Consider the following 26,270-nt stretch of genomic DNA (forward strand, 5'->3'; position numbering starts at 1 on the left):
AAAATTCAATAAAAATTTTTTTCATTCTTTTCCAGATCATCAATTTACTACAACTTCCACCTATTTTATTTTCAATCTATCTAATATAAATCTACTTCATTGGTGATCTATTGCGAATTAATCTTTAATTTCGACCTATGACAAGGATGAGTGTTTTGGACCCATCGCAGGTCTTCTTAATCAGTGAGTGAAAAAATTTAAGCTTTTCCAGTGCTGATCATGGCGAGGATGAATGATCTGATTCATGGTAATTTTTTTAATAAATTATTGACGAACGTGATTTTTAGTAATTCTTTTTTCGGATTTCTTCAAGAATAATATATTTTTAATCGCGTTTAAACTGTTTTTTTTTTCTTTTTTTTATGCATGTCAATTTTTATTAGTTCAGGATAGCATTTTCTTGTTTCATTGGTTCAAATTGTTTAATTAATAATGCAATTTATTAACACCTGTTTTGTTTGTATTTTCTTGCGATATTAATGATGAAATTGGACATTAATTCACTGGATATTGTTTAAAAAAATAGTTATATAATATATATTACACTCATTATTTTGTATTTAATCTATTTACTTGCGATCTAGATTCCAGATATCGAGATATCAAAAAAAAATAAGCAAGAAAATAAACACGACGGGTAGATTCTGAAAATCACGTGGCGAATTATAATTTAATTCTTTTATTACAATAGCCATTTGTGTGGAGTCGTTCGAGATTTGTTAAGTATTTTTGAATGAAATATTAATTAAATATTCAATCAATTTTATTGATGAAAGAAGAATCTTAATAGAGCCATTGCCTAAACAAAAAAAATCGAATAAAAATAATTGCTATAAAACAAAGAGACTTGTAGAATCATAATCCGTAAACTAAGTTAATCCATTTTTTATTTAGGATTTTTTGGAATTAATATATTCATATGTGTAACAAACAGTTAGTTTGTTCTAATAATTTTAGGAATTGTTATTGTATTAGTGATTTTACATATCGCACCCAATGCGTGCGTATATTTTAGATGATGAATTGTACATTATTACGTGAAATTTTTCATCGCTTATATACATGGAAAACACATTTCATTATTTTGAGTATCGAATTAACTAAGTGATAATGAATAAAAACAAATATTCCTATATTATTAATCGAGTGCGTACGATTGTGTAGAATTATTTTTTTAGATTTAACAAATTTATTGCGTCGGTTGTTTTGAGAATTTTTATTTGTTGATACGAGATGAATAGCCATTATCATGTTAATAATAGATCGTATTGAATTTTTTGATGGTATGAGGCAACAGTGTTCCGTAGAAATTTCTACTGAATGGCTATATTGTACTTTCTTATTTAGCTGTATAGGATTACCGTAAATATCGTACATCTATTCTGAGTTTTAAAAGATTCATGGAAGATAGTGAACAGTGTAATAAAGTGTATGATATTTATTTCAATCTGATAATAAGATACATATTTTTTTTAAAGGTTATTTGATCGCTCATGGTAGGATTAGGTATACATGAAATGTCGGTAGGTTTAGCGTTAAAGGAGAATTAAAGAAAAGTAAGAAATAAACACCAATAAAAATAATATGAAGTGATCTTAAATAATAATACAAAACTTTTTCTTTTTTATTATGATTATTTGTTTGATTAATATAATGAATTAGAGATTGGTGCATTTTTTTGAAGCATGGTATGCAGTATGTTAGTTTTCCACTGTATTTTTCACAGAAGGTTGTGACTTTTTTGCATATTTTATTATCTATTGCTCATATTTTTTCTTAATTCTTGATAACATCCTTCATACATTCTTTTTGTGCTACTTACACCATTGTTTTTAGCTAATGAATGGATTCGCTCCTTTCGTTTAATTTTCTCTTTTCAGTTTTCTTTCTGTTTCAACCTTGTTTTCCTGATAGATACTGGTAAACCTTTTCTATCAGGTCTTAATGTCCCACAAATTTTAGTTTTATTTTTAATGTATTGTTTAAATAGCAAACTTTTTTTCCACCTTCATTCCTTTCCTCATTCAATTCCACTAACACAAGTGCATTCAGATATCAAGTGTTCCTGAGAATTGTTTATTATTGGTTGCGTGAAGGGCCTTATCTTATACAATCTATCTTTGCTATAATCAATCATATTATCCGTGAAATGCAAATACTTTAACAAAAGTAAAAATGTATCTCTTAGGATAATTTTTGATATAAATTCGTTATGGAACAAAGATTTTTTTATTTACAACATTTACTTACTATTATTCTTTTATGGAAGTGATTCTTGATGCATATCTTGATGTACTGATAATGCATTAACTATGCGTACCGATCTAAACGTACCGATGTCTCATATATTTCTACCACAGCGGGTGAAATGATCTATCTTCAAAAAGTCATATATTTTACGATGTATATATTGTAAAAAATATACCATTTATTACAATTTGGTGTATAAATAAAATAATTTTATCCAAATAACGATTGTAAAGAACATCTGCAGAGGCCATCTTCGAAATTTTGATTTCATAGAGTATTTTGTCCCCATTTGGTTCGCCATGTTTACATTTAATTTAGTGCTATTATAGAATCTGATCGTTTTAGATATACACTTAATACTCTTTTCAGTTTTTATAGATTTACGTTTTGAGCTTAGTAGAAGTACTTTTTTATTTAGCTTTTTACTTTTATAAATTGCATGAATCGATTTATACAATTTTGTTGAGCCTATATGTATGACGTACTATCTTGCGCCTGCGTTGGACAATTCCAACGATAGTAGTTTTTTTATCTAGTAATTTTGCAACTAATAATATGCTCGTAAAAAAATTATCAGTGATGACGATCTTTTCCATATCACGTAGACGGTTCGATTAGTTTAAGCTTTTTTAGTTCTAATTCCTCCAAGCAGAACTGAAGATTTTCTGTTTTCATTTTTTCTCAAATATGAAAATCCATTTATAATATATTTAGTGCTGACGAGAGATGCTAGTCTTATTTTTAGTCTAAACTTATTTAGTTTGTTAGACGTATATTGTTGCACGTAAATTTACACCTCGTTTTGATTGAGAAAAGTTGTTCACCGATAATCACATGTGCATCAGGCTTGTAACAATGATAGCTATTCTGAATGAATTTGTACCATACTTCAAAAAAAAGATTGGAGATTTCATTTTTTGTTCCATACATATGAAATATTCATATTTTTTGCACCACGTGCATATAAAAGAATAATAAAAGTGTCGAAGTTTGCAACAATGAGATTCAAGTTAGTTCCTAATATTCAAAATGCCTTTGCTTGTTTTTTTCAACATTTTTGGTATAAAAGTTATCAACTCAATAAAGAAATAAGAATTTTTAACTGACAAAATAACTGTAACTTGGAATGATCAAGCTTTTTACTTATACGTTTGCAAAAAATGCTGTATAATCACCGAAAAAAGTTGCACATAAAACTGAGATTTCATTAAATCTAGATGATGGTTAATGAGATAGCAGCAGCTGTAGCTGCTATGCAACTGAAGTGGACGCCGGATGATTAAAGCAGATTTATGCACGTCGGCGACGATGGTAACATTATCATGATGAAAGCAATACCCAAGAAAATTGACATGCATTCGACAGCAGAAGAAGCGATTAAGAGGAACCTTGGATAGGTTCGGGTCCAATCCGATGATCAAAAAACGGCAAATAAGTGCTGAGGATCAGACGATGGCGAGATGAGTAGATGAGAATTGAGGATGACTTCAATCTGGAAACAGCTAAATTATAAAAATAAGGAATTACGTGTTTTTCTATAAATTCTTAAGATATGGAAGCATGTGAAATTCGATGATCTCTATTTCTTCATTTGTCGAAGGAGAATCGAAGTCGGAAGAAAATAAACTAACGATGTTAAAAATACACAACTCTACTAGTTGACTGGATTGTGAGTATGCATCATTACAAACAATTGTTTTGAAGGCACTTAAAATTTTTTCCTATTTTTCAAAATGTATATGCCCCATTTATTTTTTTTGAACAGTGGATATAATAATGTGGCTATTGTTGCGATTTCCAATTCAGAAATATTCAGATTCAAGAATATTTCAAATCTATTGTTTTTGAATGAGGCTGGCAAGCATTCCGCTAAAGGCCTGTGATAAATTAAAAATATTTCTTCTATAGTTAATTTTTGCAATTTCTTTTGAACAGCTACTAAATAAGGCAACAAAATTTTGTAGAAAGTATTCTTATTGTTTTGAAGAATATCCAAAGCTTCTTTTCGTATTAAAATATGATGACATTGTAAGAGAATTCTTGACTACAATTTTGTTTGGAAGATATTTAATACATACAAAAACAACTTTTTTTGATCCTAAACTACTTTTTTTGGGAATAAATTTGAAAAATTTTCCATCTAAGAAAATTGAAAAACAATATTCTCCCTCCATTTCTTCTCCTTCATTCTTCATGTATGATGAATGAATGAGACTTTTTCATCAAAAACTGAAAGTGCAATGCTGTCAAGTTGTTCATGTTATCATTTTCTTGCACATTATATATCTTACATTGAGAAAAGGAAATATACCGACGAAAAAAAGGATATGCAGTACATACACATACATGGAATAAGGATAAACATGAAAGATAATTTAAATTAATTTTTCATAATTTCATAATTCTATTAAACTGCATTCCAAATATATCAAATTTCAATTAAAATGTAATTTAATGAAAAGGAAAGTATAAATGATTTAATATTAAATCTAAATAGTTTAAAGCATTATCGGCCTTTGGTTAATAGAATACTTTCATAAGTGCACAAATCTTTGTATTATTACTCTGCAATATCACTATTGAAATTACTATTGATATTTTTGTTAATGGAACATCATTTTTTATACTGTTATTATTAAAATGTAATATTTGCAATAATATCATATATCAATCTTGTGCCATTATTTGCAGAAAAATATTGATTTTTATTATTTCATCAATTGATTCGTATTAATTTAGAGTCAGTTTAATTTTTTAATTTCATATAATTGTGCGTCTTTTTTGATGTGTGAAATCAAATCTTCTCAATAGAAAAGTTTGGAAATTTCGAGCATTGAAAAGCATTTAATCTATGGGTTCAGTTCTAATCTATGGGACAGTTAAATTTTTTTCATTATGGTATTTTAATTATTAAATATATGCTTTATGCTTTTGAAATTATTTCTCGAGCATGACGAGTTTGAAAATATTTCATTTAAATCGAAATTCTCTATATTTAGATTTAAGTCTAAAACCTCCTCATTGGTAGCAATCCAGACGCAACCCAGTACTCTGTATTTTTAATTGGTGTACATTTTTCCCTTTACACCTTATCTTTATTCAGTTATTGATGCTGTTCTCCATATCTTCGGAATTATATGGCAATTGAACATTGCTTCTAATTCTCTATAACTGCATTTCAATCTGCATTTCATTGTTACAATTCTCATTCAAATTAGATATTTTATCTAATGTACTATCGCTTTTTGTAATAAATTCTTCCAAAATACTGATCATTGTTAAGAAATTATAATAATAAATAACAAAATAAAAATTACTTGCATTGCAAACATAATATGACGATATATTGTTGTATATATTATATATATAACGATCATACATGTCGGTGGAGGGAGTGACTGTTTAAGAAACAGAAAGTAAAAATCCATCATCAACAGATTCTCGTTTTTTCCGTTGCTATGTAACCAAGAATGTGTCCATCTTAAACATTGACGATTGTTGCGTATCTAGGTTGAAAAAGATAGAAATACTTACCATCTGTACATATGCGTTCATAGGCCACACTGATAATCTTCATTGGATGCACATGTGCATCCATATTCCCAAAGCCTTCACCGGACGCATATATGTATGCATCTATAGCAGTCCAAGGATTAATATGTTAACGTTAATGAATCTGCCTTTTCGTATAAAATGATTTATTCAAACTCGTTTCCACTTTTATAATACTTATTTATTGTCCGTCAGTAATTAGATTCCCTACCGTCATAAATTATAATTTTCTTTCTTGCGATTGAAACACAACGCCTTCTTGTTCGAATCGTACACACGAATAAATAAATATCAAAGAATATGATTCATATAGTTCGACTATCCTAATACATTTGGCTTTTGAACTTATTTTTATCTTTTCTTTCAAACTCATACATTACTTTCATATACACGTGCGTTTGAAAAGATATACTGTTCACACGCTTTTATTACATCTGATATGTTTTTATTTTTACACCAGGGACACATTTTTGTAGCACTTCTCGTTCCTGCATACGATCTATTTGCATCTAAAGATGTAATTATGTTCCTGTCGTTACGCAGTATTATCACTGTTCCATATTATCCTTTCATACACGAGATTAATATGTTTGATACACTCATCTTATTTTTGAAGTTTCTAATTGGCACATAGTTACCTTCTTTATATTTGCGAGGTTTCTGATGATGCTTATCGTAGTATTTTCTCATGGTATTATGAGAACATTTTATGTCTAATCTGGTTTCTTCGTTATTTAGAGGATTCACTTTTTCGTTATTCTGATTTTTTCCAACGGATGATTCTCCCAAAGTTTGAATGTTTTATAACTTAACTTCTTTCAAAATCATTGAATAAATTAAAAAGAATATTATTCTGTTTTAACCGTCGGATAGTATTCTATCTTTGCTTACTTCGTGACTGACTATCTTCATGAATTTATATGCGTGCATTCGTCCTAATATATTCCCGAGATATTTTGCAGAGAAAGCTAAACCAACCTACAAGATCGGGAAATATTTAGGATTATATCTTTGTTCTTGAGCTGTAGGAAATTTAGAATACGATAACCTAGTTTTCGATTTCTTTAAAGCAATGCTTATTTTATATATTTTATCCGACGAAGAGTATATAAAATAGAGTAGTCGGGAATTGGATAATTTTTAGACGAACATTGCTCTGCTTTCGCTTCTTGTTTATCATTAATAGGCTGTCTAAGTTTTCTCGTACTAACGTGGAATTTCAGCTGTTCTCTCATACCCTTGTAATTGAGCTTTGATTTCCATCTTAGAAGAATTATAAGATAGATAGGATAAAAAGGAATCATACTGGAAATTCATATCTAGCAGTGTTCTTTAGCATACAAGTAATCATCTAAACTAGATAATATATTCTTCTCGGATTACTCGTAAATAAAATTAATGATTGACCAATCTGTACGAGTACTTTTCTGTTGTTCGGTGATTCTTTCAGGTAATTTTAAACCACTGAATTACCCAGGTGCTTAAGTTATTCTTCACAAGAGTTCCTATTATATGTATAAATTTGCTCTTGTCTTCACATATTTATCAACATGATGTGCTCGTTTTAGTCAGACAAGATGGAAGAAAAGTTTTTCCATTACAGTTCCATTTTTCTTACAACTACCATTAAAGGTGCAGTGAATAGTTTTTATTAGTGGCCACTTCAGGTCACTTAGTCACATTAGGTCACTTGTAAATTGGTGGCAAAAAAAATATTGCATTTATTTCATGGACTTGACGTAGGTGATATTAGTTATGTGAAGAAGTCGATTCAGATCAATTCAGTATTCACATTATGTTCAATGTCAAGATGTTGATCTACTATCAATAGGAGCTACTTTTATTGAAAAGGAATCATATATTGATATATAAATATATAGATCCAAATATTGATATAAATGATGTAAAAAAGTATTTTGGTCGATTTGTTTTTCAATAAACTGAACGATTGCTTTTTGAATGTTCCCATAAGATTGGATTACCACTGTTGAACTGTATAATCAAAACATATAAAGATTATTTTTTTATTTGATAATCAATGAAGATCGATCGATCAAATTTACTTGATAAGCACAAAGTTACTTTGCTATAACCAGAAAGTGATATTTGATACATTTCTTCATTGAAACTATATGCTAATTGACTTTTCTCAAGACTTTAGACTTAAAACCACAAAAACTCGTATAATTCAAACTTGTAAACTTTCATAAAATTATTTTATAAAAGTTGTTATATGAAATAAAAATAGAGACTCGAAATACCAACATATAGTTCTAACAACAGTTCTTGTAAAGATTCGTTGAATATAATAGAACGGAAGAGAACCTGGACAAATTCTTATAGAATTTATTCTCTTCTGTAATTTAATAACTGTTAAATCGTCCAATTTTATCCTATATTTTGGATATAGGTGTATGTGATTATATCAATATAAGGTAGAGTTGCATTTATATTGTTATTATATGCTATTATATGATTATATGAAATTAAAACGACAGAAATTTCAATAGTTTATTTTCAAAAAAATTTTGTTATTAAAAATTTTTGATTGTTGGAACGGATCTGTCCATACATTATGTTCTTCTACATTAACTTTTGGAATTTATAAACTCTTTTTATATAACGCAAATGAGATGCAACCCAGACGCAATGATTTTCTGTTTGATCTAAAATGTGTACTCTTAGAACTGTCATAGTCATCTTAAATAGCATCTGAAATCTCATACAGTTGAGTGATGAATGAGTTTATTATCGATTATGATTTTACGCTGTATCAGAATATTCTATAACTTCAGTCACCTTTGTTTTAAATGTTTCCACGTAAGTTTCTTGAAAATGAAGCAGTATACGCGAGATAACTGAACCAGAAGATGAACTAAAAGCATAGAACTCAAAATGCTGTAAAGTTATCCTTCTAATAGGAGGGATCTTGGATTTAGCGTTAAATAGCAAAATTGTTCGAAGTGAATCTACGTAGATAAACAGTGATAACATATCTGGATTCAAAAATGTCACCGAAGACGATGAGATGAAGTAAATAGATTATGGATATATGCAGAAACAGAATATTTTCAAGCTATGAAGCTCTTCTGAAAGTTGAGCCTGAAAGGTCTATGACTGGACCACTCGGGACGATAATTGCAACTTGCTATTGTCATAACCAAATGCCAAACTATTGTCATAACGAGCTTGAAAATTGATTAGGATGAGCGATTTCAAAGAATCATTTGGCTAAAGATTGATGACTCGTTTGGTAAACTGTGAAGCTCCTATATGAACAGCATAAAAGAAGCAAGCCGAAATCGGTTTATTATCGATACGCAACATCTTGACGATCGAATCGCAATCTAGCTGGATGTCTTTAGAAGAAACAGCATATGATGGTGATCGATAATGTTATGCCGATGATAATGGAAAATTATCTATATCATATGATAGTTAATTTGCAGAATTAGAAATATTTTTATGTTATGGGCTTTGTTACGCCTATTTCTGCATTTTTTGAAAAATATTCTTCTTTTCGTGTATCTTATTTTGATGATAATGGAAAATTATCCAAGGTTTAATATCCAAGAGTAATTTCGAACCCGTGAAGCATATATTTGACAATCAATACAAGATTTAGCTAAATTACACAAGAAATATCTCATATTAGCATATCTCAATAAAAATTCAAGAGCTATACCTTGCTAATCGAGATATATCAATCGACAACTGCCATGTTCTTTTATTATGCCATATCGAGTATGTGCGTCCATCAAAAGAATGCAGTATACTAGCAGAGAGTATACTAGTAGAGACCAGTAGCAGAGCAGTATACTAGTAGAGACGATCCAATATGTCGCCCACCGGTATGTTTAGCGGATTTATTAAAACAAAGGAAGAAAGGTCATTGGAAAGCAGCGGATACAGTTTGTAAATGGGATGAGGGAAGTTTTCTAACATGGACGTTGGGATGCAAGTGTTGATCTGGGAGAACGTTAGCAATATGTCCCACAACTCACCTTGCAGCATAGGGCAAATTGATCTCTTTAATCCGCCCCAAGGTTCCTAGCGAGATAACTGCGGCAGATTGTTGCAGAGTATATAAATACTCTAATGAAAATAGTTTGTGTCATCAAAAATGATGATGGAAGATAGCTCGAGCCAGAATATCGTGTGCGGTGCAGAACATATTTGACACCCTCTCAATGAAAAAGTAAGTTATTTAATAATCATGATCCTATTTCCCAAAAATGTTTTCCAGGAGTTAGACTTAGCGCGGTTCCAGATTAGAACAATAGTTACAAAAGATGATATGTAGACAGATATGAGACAGCATACGCGAAGATATCTGAAAGAGTAGCTGAGGTAGAAAATAAGCGCCATATAAAATAGTTGGTGATTACATTGATATTTATTAAAAGTCTATTACTGCCAGTACCAGCAATGGCATGGAACTTTCATAACGTGAAATTTTTAGGTGATCCTATACCGTAAAATCGTATCTTGCTACGTTATAATGAGGTTATGCCTAATTTAATATATTTGTTCGTATCTAGCTCATATCTCTACTAGTGTCTATTAATGCAGTGATCTCGTTTATTAAAATTTGTTTCTAATATTTGCTGCACGTGTGTTCTGTCATGCTGCATTTATCCTTCGATTTTACCAGTTTTTTGAGCACTTTGTGGCAATGTATTAATACTCGTAGCACTTGAAGCACTTTATACCCTTATCTTTTGAAGAATAACAATTTTGTTTCGCTTTCAACAAACTATATTATGAAGATAATGTTAATATATAAAATATTATATTTTATTTTAATATTATATTTTATTAAAATAATATTAAAATATTATATTCTATGAAATATTATGTTCATAAATATAATAAAATGTTATATTTTAAATGTAAATTCCGATTTCATACTAATTTGTGTGTGTACTTTGATTGTTGCAATCATGAAAAGAAGCTAAGGTCCCCAGTAAAGGATCGTGTTTCAATAGTACTCAATTTTATTTTTTTCATTTTGGTAACAGCTCTTAAAGCAGCCATCAGAAACATATTTGACATTATTCAAAGTATTACGTTTTCTAATTGAACATAAAAATACTCCCGCTATAAATATAAGTTTAGTGCAATTTCTATTAATTAGTAATGTATGTATTTTGTGTATTTTGATTTTATTTCCAGATTTATAAAAGTTTTTAGGAGAACGATATCTTTTTTCAAATGTCTTCAAAGTATTCGTATGATAATTAATTTGCAGAATTAGAGATATTTTTTATGTCATGGGCTTTATTACGTCTATTTCTGCATTTTTTAAAAGATATTTTTTTTGTGTGCCTTATTTTAATGATAATGAAAAATTATCCAATGTTTAATATTCAAGAGTAATTTCGAACCCGTGAAGCATATTTGACAATCAATACAAAGTCTAGCTAAATTACACAAAAAATATTTTATATTATCATATCTCAATAAAAATTCAAAAACTATATCTTCCTAATCGAGATATATCGGATTACCATTTGTCTCTTAATTTAAAAAAGTATATCTTAACCTTCTTTCAGTACAGTTATTTCTCTGCGTTATAGGAACGTTTCAAAATCATTTTAGTTTTCTTCGTCTGATATATATTGATTTATTTCATTGTCTCTCATTATAGATTTATATTTTATACTTTTGATTGTAGAGTTAAAATTTGCATAAGTGTACATACATGACAACTTTTTGTAATCTGAATTTTTTCTTCCGTTGAAACAATATTATATCGTGGATCCATATAAATGTCTGCTTAAGCAATTTCTCTTTCCAATATAAAACATCTTGCCCATGCACATGACTGCATCAATTTCTTTAGATATTTGTTTCCCATTACTTTATTTTTAATTTTATTCTACACTTCAATTGATTTTTGTCAACTGCTTCAGATACTTTGCTTGATGAATTTGACAAATTGTCGAAACTAGCAATACTTATATAATTAATTTGTTCAAATTCTTTATTCGAAAATAATATAGTAGAATCTCAATTACCCGAACTGTGTGTTCATGATGATCGGATAATTGAGTTTTTCGGATGAAAAATTATAATTTTTTATTTACATATTATCTAATGAAAACGTTTCGAATCTAAGGAAATGAACACGTCATCGAATCAATGTTTATATACGCATGTTTTATCTACTTATCGTTTATCGAAAATTTCAAAAGTAACTTCATCCTTTTATCGTACCATTGGCATTAGGATTGTTCCTGTCTTCTTTTTTATTATACATACATATATAGTAATATAGTGTCACATGTTTGTTCATTATATTCAATATACACGATCATGTTACATATTCAATGTATTCTTTGCCATAGTTTCTGAAATAATAGATAGAATAGAAATTATTGAAGGTCTTATTTACAATTGATTGATAACGATTAATAGGTATATGATTTATTCCTGATGACAAAAATAGATATTACATCCAGAAAATATATGGGTGGGTGCTATTTTTTGAGAATTACAAATTAAATCGGCTGACGTTAACGGTACTCACCAACGATTTGAATCAGATGAAGACTATAGAGATAAAAAGCAATGATGATTTACCGCAATTGAGGCATCCGGACATTTTGATAAGCAAAAATAATTTTATCATCTCTGTCTTAATCTCATATCTCTGTTGTTTCTTCGTGAGCCAGCTATTCTCTACAATCTACGTTTTCAAAGTTTTGGATTTATATATATTGCGGCGTCGTTGTATTCGTCTTTAATCCTTATAATGAATTATCTATATACAGGAATGATACTATATGGACATATAGAAGTCAAGCTATGATTTGGAATCTCATATATAAGCTGTATTAGAGGAAGTTTAAATAAAATTAGAAAGATACTTTCTTTATTCAACAAGAAATATTCATTCGATGAGAAGTTGATTATACATTAATAAAAAATTTCAGGGAAGGCCATGATTAGTCTATTATTGTATCCGGTAAATTAGTTGTAGGTAAAACTATTTTATATTTTGCCATCTTGAATAAATTACTAGCTCATTAATCGCTAACTATCAATTATAAATCAAACGTATAATTTTTATTCTGTCTGAGAAACTATTTCAAAAAATACATTATACAACAAGCAGATACGTAGTACTATGTTACGATATATATATGTACGTACAATAAAAAAAGAGACAAACAAAACTTGTATAAAGGTGATTATCATAAAATCGTAGTTCGAAGAAACCATTCATGAATGAAACAAACGACATTTGTGAAAGAATTTGTTTCGAAAGAAAAAATCTGCTGAAACGATGTAATCTTTGCCGACGAAAGTAAATTTGAAATAACTGAATATAATAGACGAAAATTAGTGTGGTCAAAAGTTAATTTTTTTAAAAGAAACAATCTTCAAACGTGGTGATTCTAAAACATGGTTGTGGAGAGTTGATGGTATAGGGCTGTATTTTATATTGATGGCTGTTGGAATAGGGAAACTAATTTTTATTGACGGTATTTTGAATAAAAATAAATATTTAGATATTTTAAAAGAAAATTTGATACAAAGTACCGTGAAAACGGACATAAGTAATAGTTATAAATTTTATCAAGACAATGATCCGAAACACAAATCTCAAATTGTTCAAGAATATTTACTGTATAGTTGCCCCAAAGTGCTACATCTTCCTTCACAGTCACTGGATTTAAATCCCATAGAAAACTTATGAGATTTACTGCATCATAACTTTAAAATAACGTCGATAAAAATAAAAGAACACATGAAAATTCGTTTAATAAAAGAGTGGGGACGCATATCGCAAAATTATTTAGTAAATATAATTTTCAATATGTCTACGCGTTTGAGAGAAGTAATTAGACAAAAGGAACAACTAACAAAATATAAAAAAATTATTATAATCTAGTTCATGTATTATTAAATAGTTAAGAACTGTTAAGTGTCTGAATATTTTTGAGACCTTAAAACTGTATTTAATTTTGAATCAAATTTAATATTAATTAAAACAATAAAAAAATCCAGTAAAAACATCTTTTAGTGAACACGAATGCAATATATAATAAGATAAGATACTATAATATAACATTGCTTTATCAATGCCATATGAAAATAATTTAATACATCTTAAAATAGATGTCACATCTCTCTGTGGTGTGTGAAATCAACTCTTTTGGATAAGAAAGTTGGGAAACGTCCAATGGTGTGAGTTCAGCAATTAAATTTCTCTTCACTACGGAATTTTAATTGTTAAATAGGTTCAAAATTACTCTTCAAGTACGACAAGATCGATAATATTTTAGACAATTCAAATTTTTCTATATTTGGATTTGAGTCTAAATTCTCTTTATCAGTAGACGTACTTAGTACTCTGTACTCTGAATTTTTTTTTTTTTTTGAAAGTCTCTTATTTAAACTTTGACCATTTTCAAGAATGCTTCCGCATTCTTTTATCGATCTGATTTATACCGAAATCTCAAAAATTGCAGAGGAAGTTGAGAGAAAAATAGATTTGAGTATATATTCGTATTATTTCATCAATAAAAATCAGCAAAAATTGCAATAAAATATTCGTAATGGTTTTTGTAATTTTGCTCGTGAAAATCGAAATCCGTCAAATTTTCCTTTGTTTAAAAAAATATGGATTTTATCCTTTATATTTAATCAATTGTATCTAATCATCTGAATTATTTTTTTTATTATTTATCTTCAATTAATTATAATCTCTCCAATGTAACTTGTTCATACCTTTCATAAAAATTAAATATCATTACATTATCATCGAAACATTATATTATTAATAAATTAAATATCTTGTGGAACAAGAAAGAATATGATGTTAGAAACAGATAGCAAGATGCTTGCATAAAATAAAAATTACTTAGCCACATATAAATCATACAATAATACAAGTGATTTCCAATAATTCAAATAAATATGTAATCATATACATACACAGACTGTGAAAGCATTTTCATACTCCAATCGACGTTACATTATTATTCACGATCTTACGAATAATTTACATCATTTATTGGAGAATTAATATTTATTCTTTTGAATTAAGATAATTTCTATTAAGGATATTATTTTTATCACATTTAAGGATTTGAAATCAGCTGATTGCTTCAAATAACTCAAAATTTCATCTAGTTATTACTATTTATTATAATAAAATTATTCTAAACTAATTATTCTTAAACTAATCGTGTTCATGACGATCAGATAATTATGATTTTTTACATATTACACGTTTAATACATCTGTTTTAATTATCTTTGTTCTTCCAATCTTTTTGAGCTACTAAATCAGTTATTTTTTTGGAAGTTAACAATTCTGCGAGAATATTTTTTTGTTACGTTACTATTCTAGCTTATCCCTGACTGAATATTTACATATCTCAATATTTTTATATCTGACTGAAATATCTGTCAGATATAAAAATCCGAGGAACCGATGTTTGAATAATTAAACGTTGAAAAAAATAGGATCACAAGATGTAGAATGACTGCCAAGATCACGAATCCAAATCGTCCGGATGATGAACTAGATCTTTCTCGATCAACTGTACAAATTTATTTAAATTTCTTCAAAAGTGAAAATTGTAAATTTCATCATGCAATTTCCGTTGGATTCTATTGAATCTAGGAGTCTTAAATGAATGATCGAAAATATCAAGCGCAATGGAAATCATACTCGTAATCGCTAAAATCGATAAAACCGCTATTATGGATTGATGGAGTTAGAATTAAAAAATTTTACCAAGTATCGACTTTTTAATAAAATTCAAATCACTATTAACTCTTGATTTAACACCAGGAGCTTCATCAGTACGTGTTCTTCCATAATTATGACTCCAAGGAGGAAAACACGGTTGCTTTTTGAATTTTTCCATAAAATTTGATTACATCTGTCGAACACTATGATGAAAACGTATAAAGATTGTATTTTTATTTAATAATTGATGAAGATCGATCGATCAAATTTACCTGATACGCATCCTTTTTTCTTAGTTGCTTAGGTGTAATCAGAAAGTGATACTTGACATATTTTTTCATTGAAACTATATGCCAAGTGACTTTTCTCAAGACTTCATGTTTGGGACCATAAAAACTCATATGCTACCAATCTATACTAATTATTTTATAAAAGTTGCTATACAAAATAAAACTAGACTCGAAATACTAACCTCGAACTATAACAATAGTGTCTGTAAAATTTCATTGTATGTAATAGAACAGAAGAGAATTTAGACCAATTCTGATGGCATATTTTAACCTTTTCTATAATTTAATAACTTAAGTTGTTTAATTTTGATTATAAAAAAGAAGATTTGAATCCTATCAATGAAAATTCAATCAGATATCAACGATATCTGTTCCTGTTTTTATATTTAAAAAATTAACTACAATTTAAATTTGAACGAAAATCAAAGATTTTTTTTATCCATATGAGTATAGTTATGACTCAGATTAGAACTAATTAAATTTAAACATTTTTACTGAAATTATAACTATATAAAACTTAATTCAAAACTAAATTTAAAATAAAAAATATTTTTTGAAACTTAAGATTATTTTTTGAAAAATGTTTCTATAACAAGTAAACGAAAGGAAAATATTCAAACTATCAATATAATTTTAGTTCGTAGATGCTCATTTAGTTGATATATGGGTGAAATTTCAACTAAATTGGTCCAGCAATTTTTGAAACAAATATGTACTCAATCTGAAAAATTGTTTCGAAAAGAACGCATGTAAAGTTTTATATGCTGTTACGACTAATTCGACAGAAGTTACAGTGGATAACGATTGATTTCAATAACTTACCTCTGATTAGCTATATTCACCTTTGAAGAAGTTTTGTAAAGTAGTTCTCTCTTCTCTATGACAGGTGTAAAGTAGTTCTGAACCTCTTCTCTATTGATTAGATATGGTAGATGCATATCTCTCAAACTGTTATATGCACTCCTTATCTCTATCATTATGAGCTCTCATCATTATGAGTATAGTATTATTCATAAATTCATAATATATGATCAGCAATAAACTTTTTTAGAATATCCGTTTCAAAAAACGAACGTAAATAAAATTAATATTGATAAAAGAAATGTAACATTATCTAATAAGAAAAACCTGAAAAAAGAATATTTTTAACTTTCTACTAATTATTTATGAGATCATATTGACTGATGATAATTATCAGTTAAGTTCATGTAGGTTTTAATCAACATTCTTTGTTCAAACATCTTATTATTAAGCTTACTACATTTTGGGATGGTGGTCATCATCGCATAAGAACATATCCTCTCTATAACTTCAGACGTAGGGAGTAGTGTATTAAACTGTATAAAAACTCGTTTATTGGTGGACATTTATTCAGCAGAAATAGATCTTGTGATGGATTCTTATGATATTGAAGCACATAAAATTTGACATCTAAAATTGTAATCTTTGCTTCTGTATTTGTCGAAAGAGAATTAAAATCGAAGAATTTGCACGATTCTCTGGATTGATTAGATCGTGAGTATGTATCATTATAACTGTTTCAAAGGGTCTTAGAATTTTTGTACATTTTTCAAGATGTATACACCTTATCTATTTCTTTTAAAATGAATATAATAATATTACTATTGTTGCAGTCTCCAACTTTTTTGTTGCAATCTCACTTTTTGAATGAGGCCAACAATCATTCCGCTAAAGACCTGCAATAAATTAAAAATGTTTCTTCCAGTTAATCTTTTTAATTTCCTTTGAGAAGTTTCCAAGCAAGGCAACAAAATTCCGTACGAAGTATTTTTATTACTTTGAAAAATGTCCGAAGTTTCTTTTCAAATAATCTAATATAATGGAATAATGGTATTAGAATAATGGAATAATGGTATGCAGTATGTTAGTTTTCCACTGTATTTTTCACAAAAGGCTGTGATTTTTTTGCATTTTTTATCGTCTACTGCTTATACTTTTTCTTAATTCCTGATAACATCCTTTACACTTTTTTCTATTGTTACTTGTACAATTGCTTTTAGGTAATGAATGGATCCGCTTCTTTCTTTCAACCTCTTTTTCCCTGATTGATTCCGGTAATTTTTTTTATTAGCTCTTAACGTCCCACAACTTTTACTTTTTCTACATATAGTTTACAAAAATGGTTTCTCGTCTTAATGAGTTAGTCGAACAATGTTCAATAGTTATAAGAGAATGCAGACCATTCAACTGATTGCACTCACTGGTTTTTGAATAGTTTTATACATTTATTTGCATTTTTATGAAATGCAGAGCACAAATTTATCATCTGATTTTTAATTAGTTATTATTTTACGAAATATATAATACGGAATTATTACTTGGTTATTAAAAATTAATCATGGAGCTATTAGCTAATTAGGAAGCAGTTTTACAGAACGTCAAATACTGACTGAGCTTTTATATTTTTGTGACTGCCCGTTTTCAGATGCACCTAGCTTACTACCTACGAAACTTGCAAAATATAAAGAATTAGCTTCCTATTGGATGATAATGATTGGTCCAAAATTTAATAAGAAGACCATTGTATCACAAGAGGAAGTCCTAATGTAAGATTCAAAAATTTTATCGAATTTTTATAAAAAAAGATACTTCAGATTGAAACTGTTTTTTGTCTCTACAAGTGCGCATAGGATTCAAGAATTATAGGGTGTTGACAACGGCGCGATAGGATAGCAAGAATTTGATTTATAAAGACTTATAAATACATTACTTGTTCTAAGTGAGTCTTTAAGTTACGCATTCCTAACCTTCAGCGAAAAAAATATCGAGCGTGGAAAGCATTTATATATATAATCTATTTACGAAAGAACAAAGTATATCATATTTTTTTTTCTTTTTTTGAAAAAATCCAAATTTAGGTCTACCGAAAAATTGTGTCCATTTTTTAATTAAAAGAAAATAATATATTTTGAATTAAGTTATTAATATTTACTGAACAATATAATTCCCTGAACGATATAAACCTCCGATCTTTTCCCAAAGTGATAGTAATTTGTGGATTTCATTTCTGTGCAATGACTCGTCTTTGGAGATGAAAAGCTTAAGCAGTAGTTGGCTCACATCTGCTTCATATTTGAATTTTTTCCCTTCAGAAAATTTGATAAGGAGAGAAACAGATTATAATCTGATAGATCTAGAGAGTATATATTGTGGATGTGATAGAATTTCCCAATCTAGCGTTGCGATTCTTTGATAAGTTGTTTTAATAACATGTATCCTGGCATTGTCGTGGTGCAGTATCATTTACTTCCTATTTAGCAGCACCGTTTCTTTTCCTTAAGTGCTTCCTTTAAATCATCTATTTCCGAATTGAGCCTGAATTTGAAATGCCTGTAATATATTAGTCCTTGGATGTTCCACTATATATACAGCATTCTCTTATTGAGGTTCAAGCTCAGTTTCGAGTTGGATGGGGAAGGTTATCCGAACTTACAGCATGATTCTTTTCTTACAATGTTCTCATATGTATCAATAATCCACTTCACCAGTTTTATTTTCCAGTCTAAGGTTCGTTTTTATTCGAGCAAGCAGAGATAATTGACAAATGATGACTTGATCGTGTAAATTTTGTTCACTTAACTCATGAGACGTACAGAATACTCCCATTCCCGAAACCAATCCAAATTTCCGAATGTCATCCGAAATGGTTTGTTGTGTTGGATTGAGCGTTTCTGCAATTTCTGATATCGAAAAAGGATTTTGCTATATAAAGTTTATTAAACAATATTGTCATCGATCATAAATTTTCTCACAGAGCGTTGCTTATCATTAAGGTCGAAATTATTTACTTCAGATTTTTCGATGAACGTTCTGTCGGAAACTGTATTTTCATCAAAAACGTTCACCACATTTTACCTGTTCTCATTCTCATTCGTATGCTTCTACAATATTTCTATCTTGTTGAAATATCTACAAAATGCCGTAAATGAACTTTATCAATAAACATGTTTACGTGAACGAATCTCACTTAATACTAGGATAATAAAATCATTGTTTTAGTAAATTTAGAAAATCACATATATAAAAATACAATAATAGAAAAAGGTAGGCATATATGTCTTAAACGAACACGTTTTTCCACTCATCACCAGAGGCATTAAGTCTTAAACACGAAATTTCGATTTTTAATGAAATGTTCATAAATGCTTCATTGTTCGAGCATTATTGTGACTTGTTAATAATAGATCCTTTATGGATTAAAATATCTTGGAGTATATTAATTTTACTTAGTCACACATAATGAAAATATCTCGTCTGCAGCCTTTGTATTTTCTACTTTAGGTTAAGTGAGAAACTTCGCACATTTCTAAAGCTTCTCAGCAACACCAGATCACTCATTTATATTTAAAAGTATCTTAAGTTTTATCAAAATATTTGATACGTTTTGTAATTTATTGCTCAAAATCCATGTATCGAGGAAATCAGAATTTTTTATTATTAATATAGACTGAAAGACGAGAAAGTAGAAGAAAGTGAAAGTTCGCTTAAGCGATTTCATTCGTAACGTATCGATAGAATAATTTCGGAGGAAATGCATGTGATGCTTGAACATATTGAGTGATGACTTGTGTGCTTTACATTAGTGAAAAGATACATCACTAAATGCACCGCGAGTATATAACAACAATTTGGTTTATGATTTGACTTATGATCGAAACATGATGAATAAGAATGGTCGGAAACAGCTGCCATGTTTTTTCATCATATTCGTTCATATTAAAAGGAAAAGTGAACTTACGTGTGCTCATCGAAAGAATGCAATACCTTGTAGAGACGATACATCGGCCGCCCACCGACATGTTTCGCAACTTTATTAAAATAGGTGCAGAAAAATTATTGAGACATAGAAGACGTCAACAAGCGGGCACATCTTGAAGATTTTCCATAGAAATCTTGACGTCGGCATCGCGGGTGATCTCATCACGTCCTCGCAAGATACTGGCGATAAGTTCTACAGTTCACCCCATAGGATGATACTATGGACAAGATTCTTGGCAAGATAACGGTCTATTACAGAATATCACTTTCTGAAATCTTGGTAAAAATTCTACAGAAATTGCCAATGAGAGAGACAATTGAACGACACAATTGAAAGGTTCGCTTTCGGCGAGACGATTAACATATGACAGATGAGAAAGTAAAAATCCACTTGAAATTAAAATTTCTGGGTTGGATAACGAAATGAACTGGCGAGAAATGAGAATGATCTTGATCTCGTAACTTCAGTAACTGTGCATCAATAATCTTCCTGAAGTGGTGTTTGGCTACTTTGACAGTCGTCTTCCATAGGCCGTCAAAATAAATATCGGCCAGGGCATAAACTGCTAGCCAATGCCAAAGAAGGACGTATCGTTTAAAAACTGTTGATGTTGCAGAAGTAATGCGCTAACTCGTACAGTTCCGACAAAGTTAGTCTTACTGTCGCTAAAGATTAAAAATGACGGCTAGATAACGCTAACTTACGACAAATGCGAAGATGAACGAACCAAATTACAAGATCAGACGTCACTTTTAAATAGACGGTCTTCGTTGTGATACAAATGAAGACAAGCAGGTAGGTCTTGATAAAGTTCATTCCACGCAGACGAATACTGGTGAAGAAGAAGAGCTCAGTGTAATATTCACATTGGTAGTGAAAAAGACGTTTGCGATGATAACCCCTCCGAAATATATCAGGCTCTATGTCAACAAACGCGCTTCTATTCGCGTAATGTTTTTGTCATTGATAAACAGGTGAAATTGTCGGATCAGAAGATGGTGAGAAAGTAGTTTGCGTACTGCCTAATGTTTCTCCAACGAGGTGACGCATTAAATTGGGTGTATCATACAAAGGAGGGTGATTCTGGAGTTCACAGATGGTTGATGAGACGAATATCGGACGTAGCAATCAAAGTGAAGGCAGTAAACAATGACCCAGTTGAACCTCGTTAGAGTAGAAAAACTTCTAGATGCCAGGAGAACTTAAGTCATGATCAGTGTAGAAGATAATTTTTCCTCGATAATAAAAAATCGCAAACAATTGATGGAAGATGAAAACATTCTTTTAATGATGATGATAGTAAATTGGCGATGAAGAATGGTTCACGCCAGAATATCGAGCGAGACGCAAGCCGCACATGGCGCTATGTCAATGAAGAAACAAGCTATTTAATATCCATTTTTCCACAAACTTTTTCTACTATGTAAAACCGGATCTACATCAGGTCGACAGTTGAATCACAAAAGACCATAATGAGCAGATGGAGATAAGGCAGCATAGAGGTAACCGAGTCAGAAGATAAATTAGAAGCATAGAACTAAAAACGCGGCAAGGTCATCATTTTAATGGGAAGGATCTTGGATTTGGCGTTAAGTAGCAAAATTGTTCAAAGTGGACCTACGCAGGTAAACAGTGATAACATATTTGGATTTAAAGATGTCACAGAAGCCGATGGGATGAAGTGAATAGATGATGGATGTATGCAGAAATAGGATAGTTTCAGGCTGTGAAGTTCTTTTGAGAGCTGAGCCTGAAAGGTCTACGACTCAACCAATCGGGACAATAAGGATTGACTGTACCCAGCCTACTTGCAGTTGGAAAATATGTCGGAACACGAGTTTGGTCTAAAAACTGACTAATGTTACATCTCACGAAGCACGAGCCTCGAGAAAATAAATTTCCTTCGAGAAGTTCCTACTACGTGAAATTAATATGCCTTTTGGCTCTCACCTATTATGTGCAATTCTATGGCACGGGACTGGCACTCAATACCCAAGCCAATCAAATGACACCTATCTTTATCCTTGACAAATGGGAAAGCTGCGGTTTACCCTTGTTTCGGTGATGAGGATTGGTTGACGGGGACTCGACGCTGGAATCCATTTTTTTTTTATTGGTGGATTGATTATATTTTACTGTCGGACAGGCTGATTCCCTTGTCCTCGTCTCTATCGGCTCGATTCCAGAAGAGAGTAAAATTGATTAGCGGTGAAATTGCACAAAGAACTTGAAGACTGTGCTGCGGAGAACGAATTCCTCGATCGCGTTTAAGCGATTTGTAAATAAATTAGAATTTAGATTAATAATCCCAAAAACGGGATTATTAACTTCAACTGTTTAATAATACTCAATTTATTTAAAACAATAACAATAGATATAAAAATAATATTCGGTTCAAAACAATAGTAATAATAATCATAGTAATTAGTACAGCGAAATAATCTAAGCAACAGCCATCTAACAACAACCTAAGCAGTAATAATCGTCGAGACGACGTGTGCGGCTGGTTAAATAAGGAGCGTTGCCCAATTAACGAGGAGCGATTTGCCGCGGTGTCGTCATTGATTAGCTCTCTCCCTAGCTGACGGTAGAAATGTCCAATGGTGGTTGCGGATGCTTGGGACTCTGCGTGCTGGTAGGGATGAGGTTCTATGGACCCAACGCACGTGTCACACCTGTATTGGCGTCCGATATACCCCGCCTTTTTTGTTTGGGCACGTTGCTTTTTGTATAATGATGAGAGACTTAGCGCCTATTTATATAAACATATATCTAATCCTTAAATTGGTTAGGGTAAGTTCCCATTTTAATTCTACAAAGAAGGATATATTGTTTATGTCTAGTTATATAGTTCTATCTTAAGCCTAGGGTCGGCGTAGGATGTAAGACTAGGATGGGCGATTCCAAAGAATCATTTGGCTGAAGATGGCTCATTTGGTAATCGATAAAGCTCCTATATGAATAGCAAAAAAGAAGCAGACTGAAATCGGATTATAACTAATACCCAACATCTTGACGATCGAATCACGATTTAGCTGGATGTCCTTAGAGCAAATGATGGTGATCGATATGTCAATGTGTTGTATCGATGATAATGGAAAATTATCCAACGTTTAATATCCAAGAGTAATTTCGATCCCGTGAATGCTTGTATATATCTGACCATCAATAGAAGGTCTAGCTAAATTAGGCAAAAAATATCCTATATTATCACATTTCAATAAAAATTCAAGAACTATATTTCCTAATTGAAATGTATCAATCGATAACAATCTTTAATATTAGCAATTTTTATCACCGAAAAACTGTCAATCAATTGTAATCACTGTCAAGTTTGGTATAAAAATTATTATGTAAGATATTTTGTAAAAACACCCAAACAAGACAGAAAGATTATACTAACGGTGATAAAGATAAAAGAAACGAGGAAGTTCGAAATAATCGGCTAATATGTAGGATCTGCTGTTTGAAGATGTTAATTATCAGATCTTCTGTGGAAACGTTTTTGTCTATGGACACTTTTAGTTTTTATTAATTTGTACATATCGTTTAGTTTTTATATAGGTAACATTTTTTTTGCCTAATCCTTTGACTGCGGAATGTTCTAAGCTGAAATACTCCACAATGATATCCAAAATCTTTTTTTTTTTTTTTAAGTTTTTTTCTATATAAGACATCCTGTTTCGTTTTTACCGAAGTGTTGCAAACAAATTAGTTTGATGTGTGTGCAGTAGACTATATAAATGAAGACTCGTGTACCAATTATCGCTTACCAGAGAATAGCTGTTTCCAAAATATGAACGTAGAAGTGTTGTCAACCGTCCAATGCTTGTATATTTGCGAAAAATATCTGTATTTCTTGTACAATAGTATAGATTATAAAATTTAATACACAACTCGTGACACAATCGGAAAGTATAAATGATTTGATAGCATGCTTCTTGTATAGTTATGAGAATCTTGAAATACTTTCAACGTTGTCATAGCCGAAAAGTAATTTCAGATCCCTGAAGCATATATTTAAAAATTAAAATTTTTGAGAGAAAGGTAATTTAATTGTCAAATCTACATCATTGAATGCTTCTTGTTTTTTATTATACATGCCTATTTTTATTAGTTCGGGATAGCATTTTCTTGTTTCATTGGTTTAAGTTGTTTAAATAATAATGTGATTAATTAACACCTCTTTTGTTTGTTTTCTTGCGATATTAGTAGTGAAATCAGGTAAATTCGCTTGATATTGCCTAAAAAAGTAATTATGTAATATACGTTACACTCATTATTTTGCACTTAATCTAATTGCGATCTAGATTCTAGGTATCGAAATACTAAAAAATAAGCAAGAAAACAAATGCGAATAGATTCTGGAAATCAAGTGACAAATCATGATTTAGTTCTTTTATTACAATAGCCATTTGTAAGGGTTTGTCTAAAGCTCGTTGATTATCATTAAATGAAATATTAACTAAATATTCAATCAATTTTATTGCTGAAAGAAGAATCTTGACAGAGCCATTGCTTCAAAAAAAAAAGTCGAATAAAAATAATTGCTATAAAACAAAGAGACTTGTAGAATCATAATCCGTAGAACTTAAACTAAGTTAATCCATTCTTAGTTCAAGATTTTCTGCAATTAATATATTAGTATTAATATCATTAATAAATGGTGACGAATAGTTACTTTGAGTTTAGTTTTGAATTCTCCCTTTCTAACAATGTTAGAAATTGTTATTGCATTAATTATTTTAAATGTGAAATTTTTCTTAATTTATATACATGGAAAATACTTCACTATTATGAATATCAAATTAAACAGATATCGAATTAACCCAATAATAATGAATAAAAATAAATATCCCTCTATTATTAGTCTATTCTTGTCAATTGGAGCCGGGTTTGTACCATTCTGTGGAATTATTTTTTTAGACTTAACAAATTCATAGCATTAATAAAACTGATGCGGCTTTTTTGAGGATTTCTATTTATCGGTACAGGATGAATAGGCGTTATTATCTTAATCATTTATCATGTCATAATTTTTATTGAGTGGCCATATTGTATTTTCTTATTTAGCTGTACAGTTCTGAAAGATTTATGAAAGATTATGAACAATATAATAAAGTGTATGATATTTATTTTAATCCGATAATAAATAACGTATGATTTAGAAAGTAATTAAAGAAAAATAAAAAGTAAACATTAATAAATATAATATGAAGTGATCTTCTATATGAATCTTCTATATATAAATAAGAATACAACAATTTTTCTTTTTTTTTGTATGATCAGAACAATGAATTAGAGATTAGTGTGCTTTTTTAAAGCATGGTATGCAGTACGTTAGTTTTCCACTGTATTTTTCACAGAAGTTTGTGACTTTTCTGCATTTTTTATCGTCTACTGCTTATACTTTTTTTTAATCCCTAATAACATCCTTTACACTTTTTTTCTTTTGTTACTCGTACCATTGATTTTAGGTAATGAATGGATCCGCTCCTTTCTTTCAACCTTTCCTTTTTTTTTCAACCTCTTTTTCCCGATTGATTCCGGTAATCCTTTTTTATTAGCTCTTAACGTCCCAAAAATTCTAGTTTTATTTTTAATGCATTGTTTAACCTCTTAAGTACAGTTAAATTTTGCGCTGTTTCTCTATACAGCAGAATTTAATGCGAATTACGCGTAAACATACA

At 30.0% G+C, this 26,270-nt stretch overlaps 1 long non-coding RNA gene across 3 annotated transcripts in view; it reads left to right on the forward strand.

Moving 5' to 3' along the window:
* The window catches only part of LOC127071709 (uncharacterized), a 42,846-nt gene that overhangs the window by 7,689 nt on the left and 8,887 nt on the right, over positions 1–26,270 (forward strand). Inside the window, exons 4-5 of one of the 3 annotated variants that reach the window (XR_007785205.1) lie at positions 36–183; positions 3,468–10,000. This is a non-coding gene — a long non-coding RNA (uncharacterized LOC127071709). Of the gene's footprint in view, positions 1–35; positions 10,001–26,270 lie in introns of those variants that run through there. The other 2 variants (XR_007785206.1, XR_007785204.1) reach the window with 2 other exon arrangements.

This window comes from Vespula vulgaris, chromosome 22 (assembly GCF_905475345.1).
Source record: "Vespula vulgaris chromosome 22, iyVesVulg1.1, whole genome shotgun sequence".
NCBI lineage: Eukaryota > Metazoa > Arthropoda > Insecta > Hymenoptera > Vespidae > Vespula > Vespula vulgaris.